The sequence below is a fragment of the Loxodonta africana genome, chromosome 23, assembly GCF_030014295.1.
Source record: "Loxodonta africana isolate mLoxAfr1 chromosome 23, mLoxAfr1.hap2, whole genome shotgun sequence".
Lineage (NCBI taxonomy): Eukaryota > Metazoa > Chordata > Mammalia > Proboscidea > Elephantidae > Loxodonta > Loxodonta africana.
The window spans coordinates 29459092-29471710 of NC_087364.1; the positions used below are offsets into that span (position 1 = coordinate 29459092).

The 12619-nt window shown below is 38.7% G+C and overlaps 1 protein-coding gene across 1 annotated transcript in view; it reads left to right on the forward strand.

Moving 5' to 3' along the window:
- The window catches only part of CRYL1 (crystallin lambda 1), a 229746-nt gene that overhangs the window by 30230 nt on the left and 186897 nt on the right, over positions 1-12619 (forward strand). The gene's annotated exons all lie outside the window — the stretch shown is intronic.

The following is a 12619-nucleotide window of genomic DNA, read 5'->3' on the forward strand; positions in this document are numbered from 1 at the left end:
GTCTGGTTCCTGTGGTTAGACTGCTTTCCTCTACTGGCTGGGGGAATTTCTGGTTTTGACCTTCCACAGCTATCCAGGGAAATTCTACTTCTGTAGGAAATGATGCAGAGCTATCAGTCACAATTCCTGTCTTAAAGGACATGTCATCACATAAGAGAAATAAGACCAATGATGTATATGAGTGTACAATTAACATGCAGTGAGATCTCAGGAGAAGTTGACAGTTCCAGCCAAACTGACAGTGAAGGCTTTATGGACAAGGTGAAATATGAACATAGACTTTGTAGGTAAAATTTTAAGGTGGGAAAGTACATGCCAGGTGGAAGAAAAAAAATCAACAACACACAGAAGACACAGTAAAAAAAAAAAAAAAAACTATAATTACAAAAATATAATTGTAACTTACATTTATAATTATAAATATAATTTATAAGTATAAATATAAGAAAAATTTACAAGACATTCATGGATAAATTTTTTCAGTTTTATCGAAGGATAGTTAGGAACACTTAAATAGAGAGATATATACCCTATTCTTGGGCAGAAAGCTGTCTTTAATAGTTTAATTGATGTTTCCCTAGAAATACAGGAAGGCAGGTTGACTGTTGCTAAGCCTAACTGGCCTGAAAGGTGATCTGAGGTCCTGTTGCCAAAAGTTCACACCAATGGGCCATGGGTTCAGCCAGTCATTCACCTGTCTTATCTGTGTGTTCACAGATCATGCTGTCATTTGGCTGTCATTAGGACAGTTCAAATGATTGCTTCATTTCAGTTATTTATTTTTCTCCCCAAACAGAAATAGCTGTGTTTTATCTGATTTGTAAAAGAGGTATATACTCATTGTACATTTAAAACATTTGGGGTGAAATGAGAATCCTTTGTCTCTAGATAGTAAGCTTATGAGTAACTTGTTTGCATTTTGAGGATATAAGCTTGTATCATGATGCTGCATGCTTCAGTGCATATGGATACACACATACTAAAAAAGTAAATGTAGGAGACTCCATCCACAATGAGATACTACTTCACATTCACTAGTATGGCTAGAATTCGAAAAGTGAGATTATGACAAGAGTTGATGAGGATGTGGAGAAATCAAAAGCCTGCTGGTGGGAACGTCAAATGATGCAGCTGCTGTGGAAAACAGTTTAGCAGTTCCTCAAATGGTTAAACAAAGAGTTACCATATGACTCAGTAGTTTTATTCCTAGGCATATACCCAAGAGATTTGAAAACATATTTCCACACAAAAACATGCACATGAATGCTTATAACAACACTATTCGTGATAGTCAAAAGGTAGAAACAACTCAAATGTTCATCAACTGATGAATGAATAAAGAAAATGTGGTATATCCATTCCATTGGCACTTGAAACCCACCCAGAGCCACCTTGGAGGAAGGCCTGTAAATCAGCTTCCATAAAGATTAAAGCCAAGAAACTGTATGGAGCAGTTCTACTTTGTTAACACATGAGGTTGCCATGAGTCAAAAGTGACTCAATGACAGTGTTTTTCTTTTCTTTCTTTTTTTAAACAGTACCATGGCAACATCACGTGTGTCAAGAGTAGATCAGTGCTCCATAGGATTTTCAATGGCTGGTTTTTCATAAGTAGATTTCCAGGCCTTTTTGCCGAGGCAACTCTGTGTGGACCTGAACCTCCAACCTTTTGGTTAGCAGCTGATCAAGTTAATTATTACACCACCCAGGAACTCTGGCATATCCATACAATGGAATATTATTCAGCAAAAACAAGGAATGAAATACTGATACATACTACAACATGGATGAATCCTGAAAACATGGTAAGTGAGAGAAGCCAGACCTATGAAAGTGTCAGAATAGGCAAATCTTTAGAGACAGAAAGTAGATTGGATTATTTGAGGCACCATAAGAACAACATCTTATTGGAAGAGGGGACTCCTGTTGGATAGCACCAGGAAAGAAATAAGATTAGGAAGTGGGCTAGAATCAGTTAAAGAAAACTTTGACTTCTAATCTTAGAAGCTGACAATATATCCTGTAAATATGCATTTGTTTAACTAGCATTTATTGTGCTAGAGACTGTGTTAGATACTGGGTGATGGGAAACTACTGATAACTTTTTTGTACAGGCTGATTGTTGTTGTTGTTGTTAGGTGCCATTGAGTCGGTTCCGACTCATAGAGACCCTATGCACAACAGAACAAACACTGCCCAGTCCTGCCCCATCCTTACAATTGTTGTTATGCTTGAGCTCATTGTTGCAGCCACTGTGTCAATACACCTTGTTGAGGGTCTTCCTCCTTTCCGCTGACCCTGTACTCGGCCAAGCATGATGTCCTTCTTTGGGGACTGATCCCTCCTGACAACATGTCCAAAGTATATAAGACGCAGTCTCACCATCCTTGCCTCTAAGGAGCATTCTGGCCGCACTTCTTCCAAGACAGATTTGTTCGTTCTTTTGGCAGTCCATGGTGTATTCAATATTCTAGGCCAACACCACAATTCAAAGGCATCAACTCTTCTTCGGTCTTATTCATTGTCCAGCTTTCACATGCATATGATGTGACTGAAAATACCATGGCTTGGGTCAGGCGTACCTTAGTCTTCAGGGTGACATCTTTGCTCTTCAACACTTTAAAGAGGTCCTTTGCAGCAGATTTACGCAATGCAATGCGTCTTTTGATTTCCTGACTGCTGCTTCCATGGCTGTTGATTGTGGATCCAAGTAAAATGAAATCCTTGACAACTTCAGTCTTTTCTCCGTTTATCATGATGTTGCTCATTGGTCCAGTTGTGAGGATTTTTGTTTTCTTTATGTTGAGGTGCAACCCATACTGAAGTCTGTGGTCTTTGACCTTCAGTTAGTAAGTGCTTCAAGTCCTCTTCACTTTCAGCAAGCAAAGTTGTGTCATCTGCATAACGCAGGTTGTTAATGAGTCTTGCTCCAATCCTGATGCCCCGTCCTTCTTCATATAGTCCAGCTTCTCTATTATTTGTTCAGCATATAGATTAAATAGGTATGGTGAAAGAACACAACCCTGACACACACCTTTCCTGACTTTTAAACCAATCAGTATCCCCTTGTTCTGTCTGAACAACTGCCTCTTGATCTACGTAAAGTTTGTCTGTTAGTTTGTCATACTGTGGGGGCTCTGTGTTGCTGTGATGCTGGAAGCGATGCCACCGGTATTCAGATACCAGCAGGGTCACCCATGGAGGACGGGTTTCAGCTGAGCTTCCAGACTAAGACAGACTAGGAAGATGGACCTGGCAGTCTGCTTCTGAAAAACATTAGCCAGTGAAAGTCTTACGAATAGCAGTGGAACATTGTCTGATATAGTGCTGGAAGATGAGCCCCCCAGGTTGGAAGACACTCAAAAGACGACTGGGGAAGAGCTGCCTCCTCAAAGTAGAGTCGACCTTAATGACATGGATGGAGTAAAGCTTTCGGGACCTTCATTTGCTGATGTGGCATGCCTCAAAACGAGAAGAAACAGCTGCAAACATCCATTAATAATCGGAACCTGGAATATACGAAGTTTGAATCTAGGAAAATTTGAAATCATCAAAAATGAAATGGGATGCATAAACAATCGATATCCTAGGCATTAGTGAGCTTAAACGGACTGGTATTGGCCATTTTGAATCAGACAATCATATAGCCTGCTATGCTGGGAATGACAACTTGAAGAGGAATGGTGTTGCATTCATCATCAAAAAGAACGTTTCAAGATCTATCCTGAAATGGAATGCTGTCAGTGATAGGATAATATCCATATGGCTACAAGGAAGACCTGTTAATACGACTACTATGCAAATTTACACACCAAACACTAGGGCCAAAGATGAAGAAATAGAAGATTTTTATCGGATGCTACAGTCTGAAATTGATTGAACATGCAGTCAAGATGCATTGATAATTACTGGCGATTGGAATGTGAAAGTTGGAAATGAAGAAGGACCAGTAGTTGGAAAATATGGCCTTGGTGATAGAAACAATGCCAGAAATCGAATGATAGAATTTTGTAAGACCAGCGACATCTTCATTGCAAATACCTTCTTTCACCAACATAAACGGTGACTATACACATGGACCTCGCCAGATGGAACACACAGAAATCAAATTGACTACATCTGTGGAAAGAGACGATGGAAAAGCTCAATATTACCAGTCAGAACAAGGCCAGGGGCCGACTGTGGAACAGACCATCAATTGCTCATATGCAAGTTCAAGCTGAAACTGAAGAAAATCCAAGCGAGTCCACGAGAGCCAAAGTGTGACCTTGAGTACATCCCACCTGAATTTAGAGACCATCTGAAGAATAGATTTGATGCATTGAACGCTAGTGACTGCAGACCAGACGAGTTGTGGGATGACATCAAGGACATCGTCCATGAAGAAAGCAAGAGGTCATTGAAAAGACAGGAAAGAAGAAAAGACCAAGATGGATGTCAGAGGAGACTCTGAAACTTGCTCTTGAGTGCCGAGCAGCTGAAGCAAAAGGAAGAATTGATGAAGTAAAAGAACTGAAGATTTCAAGGGACCTCTTAAAAATTTTATTTTTTTTCTTGAGAAGACAAAGTAAAGTATTATAATGACATGTGCAAAGAGCTGGAGATAGAAAACCAAAAGGGAAGAATGCGCTCGGCGTTTCTCAAGCTGAAAGAACTGAAGAAAAAATTCAAGCCTTGAGTTGCAATAGTGAAGGATTCCATGGGGAAAATATTTAACAACGAAGGAAGCATCAAAAGAGGATGCAAAGAATACACAGAGTCATTGTACCAAAAATAATTAGTCAATATTCAGCCATTTCAAGAGGTGGCATATGATCAGGAACCGATGGTCCTGAAGGAAGAAGTCCAGGGTGCTCTGAAGCGATTGGCGAAAAACAAGCCTCCAGGAATTGATGGAATATCAACTGAGATGTTTCAACAAACGGATGCAGCGCTGGAGATGCTCACTCGTTTATGCCAAGAAATATGGAAGACAGCTTCCTGGCCAACTGACTGGGAGAGATCCATATTTATGCCTATTCCCAAGAAAGGTGATCCAACCGAATGTGGAAATTATAGAACAATATCATTAATACCACACGCAAGCAAAATTTTGCTGAAGATCATTCAAAAATGACTGCAGCAGTATATAGACAGGGAACTGCCAGAAATTCAGGCCTGTTTCAGAAGAGGACGTGGAACCAGGGATATCACTGCTGATGTCAGATGGATCCTGGCTGAAAGCAGAGAATACCAGAAGGATGTTTACCTGTGTTTTCTTGATTATGCTAAGGCATTTGACTGTGTGGATCATAACCAACTATGGATAACATTGCAAAGAATGGGAATTCGAAAACAATTGTTCTCATGAGGAACCTTTACATAGATTTTTACAGGCTGATTAGATGATATCAATTTTTAGGAAGGTGAATTTTTTTTAAAATAATTTTTTTAAGTGAAAGTTTACAAATCAAGTCAGTTTCTCACACAAAAACTTATATACACCTTGCTAAAAAAAAAATTTTTTTTTTTTTTTTTTTGCTACATACTCCCAAATACTCTCCCCTTATTGATACAGCCCACTGTCTCCCTCCACTGTCTGTTTTCATGTCCATTTCACCAGCTTGTAACCCCCTCTACCCTCTCATCTCCCCTCCAGGCTGGAGATGCCAACATAGTCTTAAGTGTCCACCTGATCCAAGAAGCTCACTCCTCACCAGCATTCCTCTTCAACGCATTGTCCAGTCCAATCCATGTCTGAAGAGTTGGCTTTGGGAATGGTTCCTGTCCTGGACCACAGAAGGCCTGGGGGCCATGACCACTGGGGTCCTTCTAGTCTCAGTCAGACCATTAAGTCTGGTCTTCTTATGAGAATTTGGGGCCTGCATCCCACTGCTCTCCAGCTCCCTCAGGGGTTCTCTGTTGTGTTCCCTGTCAGGGCAGTCATTGGGTGTAGCTGGGCACCATCTAGATCTTCTGGTCTCAGGATGATGTAGTCTCTGGTTCATGTGACCCTTTCTGTCTCTTGGGCTTATAATTACGGTGTGTTCTTGGTGTTCTTCATTCTCCTTTGATCCAGGTGGGTTGAGACCAATTGATGCATCATAGATGGCTGCTAGCGTTTAAGACCCCAGACGGCGCTCTTCAAAGTGGAATGCAGAATGTTTTCTTAATAGATTTTATTATGCCAATTGACTTAGATGTCCCCTGAAACCATGGTCCCCAAACCCCGGCCCCTGCTACACTGGCCTTGGAAGCATTCAGTTTATTTAGGAAACTTCTTTGCTTTTGGTTTAGTCCAATTGTGCTGACCTCCCCTATGTTGTGTGTTGTCTTTCCGTTCACCTAAAGTAGTTCTTATCTACTATCTAATTAGTGAATACCCCCTCCCACCGTCCCTTCCTCCCCCCCTCATAATCACAAAAGAATATTTTCATCTCAATTTAAACTATTTCTCAAGTTCTTATAATAGTATACAATATTTGTCTTTTTGCAACTGGCCGACTTCACTCAGCATAATGCCTTCCAGGTTCCTCCATGTTATGAAATGTTTCACAGATTCCCCATTGTTCTTTATCGATGCGTAGTATTCCATTGTGTGAATATACCATAATTGATTTATTCATTCATCTGTTGATGGACACCTTGGTTGCTTCCATCTGTTTGCTATTGTAAACAGTGCTGCAATAAACATGGGTGTGCATATATCTGTTCTTGTAAAGGCTCTTATTTCTGTAGGGTATATTTCGAGGAGTGGGATTGCTGGATCGTAAGGTAGTTCTATTTCTAGCTTTTTAATGAAGCGCCAAATTGATTTCCAAATTTGTTCTACCATTTGACATTCCCTCCCGTCTCTCCACAGCAACATTTATTATTTTGTATTTTTTGGATTAATGCCAGCCTTGTTGGAGTGAGATGAAATCTCATTGCAATTTTGATGAACATTTCTTTAATGGCTAATGATCATGAACATTTCCTCATGTATCTCTTAGCTACCTGAATGTCTTCTTTAGTGAGCTGTCTATTCATATCTTTTGCCCATTTTTTTAATTGGGTTATTTGTCTTTTTGTAGTTGAGTTTTTGCAGTATCATGTAGATTTTAGAGATGAGACGCTGATCAGAAATGTCAGAGCTAAGAACTTTTTCCCAGTCTGTAGGTAGTCTTTTTACTCTTTGGTGAACTCTGGATGAGCATGAGTGTTTGATTTTTAGGAGCTCCCAGTTATCTAGTTTTTCTTCTGCATTCTTAATAATGTTTTGTATACTGTTTATGCCGTGTATTAGGGCTCCTAACGTTGTCACTATTTTTTCTTCCATGATCTTTATCATTTTAAATTTTGTATTTAGGTCTTTGATCCATTTTGAGCTTGCTTTTGTGGATGGAGTGAGGTATGGGTCTTGTTTCTTTTTTTTCGCACCATTTGTTAAAAAGACTGTTTTTTCCCCATTTTACTGTTTTCGGGCCTTTGTCAAATATCAACTGCTCATATGTGGGTGGACTTATGTCTGGATTCTCAATTCTGTTCCATTGGTCTATGTATCTGTTGTTGTACCAGTACCAGGCTGTTCTGACTACTGTGGTGGTATAATAGGTTCTAAAATCAGGTAGAGTAAGGCCTCCCACTTTGTTCTTCTTTTTCGGTAATGCCTTATTTATCCGGGGCCCCTTTCCCTTCCATATGAAGTTGGTGATTTGTTTCTCCATCTCATTAAAGAATGTCGCTGGGATTTGGATCGGAATTGCATTAAATGTATAGATCGCTTTTGGTAGAATAGACATTTTGATAATGTTAATTCTTCCTATCCATGAGCAAGGTAAGTTTTTTCACTTATGTAAGTCTCTTTTGGTTTCTTGCAGAAGTATACTATAAAAAAATTATACTATAGTTTTCTTTATATAAGTGTTTTACATCTCTGGTAAGATTTCTTCTTAAGTATTTTATCTTCTTCGGGACTTCTGTAAATGGCATTGATTTGATGATTTCCTCTTCGATGTTCTTTTTGATGGTATAGAGGAATCCAACTGATTTTTGTATGTTTATGTTGTGTCCCGACACTCTGCTGAACTCTTCTGTTAGTTTCAGTAGTTTTCTTGAGGATTCCTTAGTGTTTTCTTTGTATAAGAAGATCATGTCATCTGCGAATAGAGATACTTTTACTTCTTCCTTGCCAATCTGGATGCCCTTTTTTTCTTTATCTATTCCTGATTGCTCTGGCTAGGACCTCCAACACAATGTTGAATAAGAGCAGTGATAAAGGGCATCCTTGCCTGGTTCCTGATCTAAGTGGGAATGCTTTCAGGCTCTCTCCATTTAGGGTGATGTTGGCTGTTGGCTTTGTATAAATGCCCTTTATTATGTTGTGGAATTTTCCTTCTATTCCTATTTTGCTGAGAGCTTTTATCATGAATGGGTGTTGAACTTTGTCAAATGCCTTTTTTGCTCAATTGATAAAATCATATGATTCTTGTCTTTTGTTTTATTTATGTGGTGGATTACATTAATTGTTTTTCCACTATTGAAGCATCCCTGCATTCCTGGTATGAATCCCACTTGCTCATGGTGAATTATTTTTTTGATATGTTGTTGAGTTTTATTAGCTAGAATTTTGTTGAGGATTTTTGCATGTACTTTCATGAGACATATAGGTCTATAATTTTTTTTTTTTCTTGTGGTGTCTTTACCTGGTTTTGCTATCAGGGATATGGTCGCTTCATAGAATGAGTTTGGTAGTATTCCATCGTTTTTTTTTTTTCTATGCTTTGAAATACATTTAATAGTAGTGGCGTTAACTCTTCTCTGAAAGTTTGGTAGAACTGTGCAGTGAAGCCCTCTGGACCAGGGCTTTTTTTTGTCGGGAGTTTTTTGATTACCTTTTCCATCTCTTCTTTTGTTATGGGTCTATTTAGTTGTTCTACCTCTGTTTGTGTTAGTTTAGGTAGGTAGTGCGTTTCTAGGAATTCATCCATTTCTTCTAGGTTTTCAAATTTGTTAGAGTACAATTTCTCATGGTAATCTGATATGATTCTTTTAATTTCAGTTCGGCCTCTTGTCATATCACCCATGTCATTTCTTATTCGGGTTATTTGCTTCTTCTTCTGATTTTCTTTTGTCAGTTTGGCCAGTGGATTATCAATTTTGTTGATTTTTTAAAAAAACCTGCTTTTGGTCTTTTTAATTCTTTGAATTGTTTTTCTGTGTTCTATTTCATTTAGTTCAACTCTAATTTTTATTATTTGTTTAGTTCTGATGCCTGTGAGTTTCTTTTGTTGCTCTCTTTCCATTTGTTCAAGTGGTAGGGATAAATCTTTGATTTTGGCCCTTTCTTCTTTTTGTATGCATGCATTTATTGGTATAAATTGGCCTGTGAGCACCTCTTTCTCTGTGTCCCAAAGGTTCTGATAGGAAGTGTTTTCCTTCTCATTGGATTCTGTGAATTTTTTTATTCCATCCTTAGTGTCTTCTATAATTGAGTCTGTTTTGAGCAGGGCATTTGTTCAGTTTCCAAGTATTTGATTTCTTTGCCCTGCTTTTCCTATTATTGATTTCCAGTTTTATGGCCTTAAGGTCAGAGACGATGCTTTGTAATATTTCAAAAGTTTTTGATTCTACTAAGGCTTGCTTTATGACCTAATATGTGGTCTATAGTAGAGAACGTTCCATGTGCACTAGAAAAGAAAGTATACTTGGTTGCTGTTGGGTGGAGTGTTTTTTGTATGTCTATGAGGTCAAGTTGGTTGTGGCATTTATATCTTCCATGTCTTTATTGAGCTTCTTTCTGGATGTCCTGTCCTTCACCGAAAGTGGTGTGTTGAAGTGTCTAGCTATTATTGTGGAGCTGTCTATCTCAGTTTTCAGTGCTGATAGAGTTTGTTTTATGTATCTTGCAGCCCTGTCATTGGGTGCATAAATATTTAATATGTTTATATTTTCTTGGTGTATTGTCCCTTTAATCATTATAGAGTGTCCTTCTTCATCCTTTCTGATGGATTTAACTTTAAAGTCTGTTTTGTCAGAAATTAATATTGCCACTCCTGCTCTTTTTTGATTGTTGTTTATTGGATGTATTTTTTTCCATCCTTTTAGTTTTAGTTTGTTTGTGTCTCTGAGTCTAAGGTGTGTCTCTTGTAGGCAGCATATAGATGGATCTTGTTTTTTAATCCATTCTGCCACTCTCTGTCTCTTTATTGGTGCATTTAGTCTATTTACATTCAGCGTAATTATGGATAGGTATGAATTTAGTGCTGTGATTTTGATGTCTTTTTTTGTGTGGTGTTGACAATTCTTTTTCCCACTTAATTTTATGTGCCGAGTAGATTTTCTTTATATATTGTCCTTTCCTCATATTTGTTGTTGTTGATTTTGTTTCTGCTGAGTCTCTTTTTTTTTCTTGTATTTTATTTTGAATCGTAGGATAGTTTGTCTGCTTTGTGGTTACCTTATTATTTACCCCAATTTTTCTAAATTTAAACTTAACTTTTATTTCTTTGTATCCTGTATCTTTCTCTCCATATGGAAGGTGTATGATTACATTTTTTAGTCCCTCTTTATTATTTTAATGTTGTCTTCTTTTATATAATAACATCGCTCTTACCCTGTTTTGAGCTCTTTGTTTTTTATAATCTTGCTTTGTTTTTTTTGATTTCCCTGTCTGGGTTGACTTCTGGTTGCTTTGCCCAGTGTTCTTGTCTTTGGTTGATAGCTGATATTATTGATTTTGTAACCAAAGAAGTCCCTCTAGTATTTCTTGTAGTTTTGGTTTGGTTTTTACGAATTCCCTAAACTTGTATTTTATTAATTTCATCTTCATTTTTAAGAGACAGTTTTGCTGGATATATGATTCTTGGCGGGCAATTTTTTTCCTTCAATTTTTTAAATATGTCATCCCATTGCCTTCTTGCCTGCATGGATTCTGCCAAGTACTCTGAGCTTATTCTTATTGGCTCTCCTTTGTAAGTGACTTTTTGTTTATCCCTCACTGCTCTTACAATTCTCTGTTTATCTTTGGTTTTGGCAAGTTTGAATATAATATGTCTTGGTAACTTTCTTTTAAGATCCACCTTATGTGGAGTTCGATGAGCATCTTGGATAGATATCTTCTCATCTTTCATGATATTAGGGACGTTTTCTACCAACAAATTTTCAACAATTTTCTCTGTATTTTCTGTAATCCCTCCCTGTTCTGGTACTCCAATCACTCGTCTGTTATTTCTCTTGATAGAGTCTCACATGAGTCTTAAGGTTTCTTCATTTTTTTAAATTCTTTTATCTGATTTTTCTTCAAATATATTAGTGCCAAGTGATTTATCTTCGAATTCAGAAATTCTAGCTTCTACTTGCTCAATTCTGCACCTCTGACTTTCTATTGAGTTGTCTACTTCTGTAATTTTATTATTAATCTTCTAAATTTCTGATTGCTGTCTGTCTATGGATTTTTCCAGCTTATTAAACTTTTCAGTAAGTTCCTGGTTGCTTTATCTGTGTGCTCCTTGTCTTGTTCTGCGTATTGCCTCATTTCCTTCCTGATGTCTTGAAGGGCTCTGTATATTGAACTTTTGTATTCTGCATCTGTAATTCCAAGGAAGCACTTTCATCTAGAAGATCCCTGGATTCTTTGTTCTGAGAGCCTGTTGAGGGGATCATGTTCTGTTTCTTTATGTGACTTGATATTGACTGTTGTCTCTGAGCCATCTGTAAGTTATTGTATTAGTTTATGCTTGCTTGCTGTGTTATAGCTTCTTGCTTTGTTTTGTTTTGGTATACCCCTATTGGTTGCTTGATTTAGCTAGCTTGATTATTTTCACCTTTGGAGCTCTGACATCCTGTCCCCAGATGGCTAGAGCTGTTATCAGGTATATTAGTCTAGGAGTTCATTCAGCTTTCTTGTCTGACTTCAGCTCAGGTTTCCAGGTAGCTGATCATCAAGTGTGTGGTACAGGCTCTGTCCTACAGTCTTAGAGGGGCAGGGGTGATTTGCATATATACCGGTATCTGATTGCAGCAGGGGGTCACACTGCGAACAGTGCAGGGGGCTGAGAACCGACCCCTGAGTGTCTCTGAGGAAAGCACCTCCCTTTTCTTTAGTGTGTGCAGGTAGGTGGGTTCTGCAGACAGACCATGGGCACCCAAAATTTTTGGTTGTAAGGGCTGGGAGGTACCAGTTATCTTTGGACTCCTGTCACGGGTGGCTGGGTGACCTGAGTGGAGCTACCAGTCGTCAGTTCCCTGACGTGGATAGATGAGTACCTTATTTAATAAGCAAAGCAATTTGAAACATCAAACACCCACCTCTCCACCACACAGCTGAAATGGTTGGGGTTTGCCAACAAGGGCTTATTCTCCTGAAATAGGCTCACACAGGTCCATGCAGAAGGGAAAGTTGCTCAAAGTCCATGGACCATTTATGCCTGGATAGGAGCCGCTTCTGTCCTGAGCTTCAGCGGTTAGTGGAGCTAACAAATTATTTTTCCCCCCAGTTGCAAAGTTTTTCCTTCCCCAAGGCTGGGAGGATGGCTCTATGTGCTCAACAGGGCCTCTCTCAGGCCCAGGGAATTCAGGCACTGAAGCTGGCTTGGGGGTGGGGAGGCACGATAAAATATACGCAAGTACTTAGCTTTTGCCAAGAGCGCCATTCTTCTCA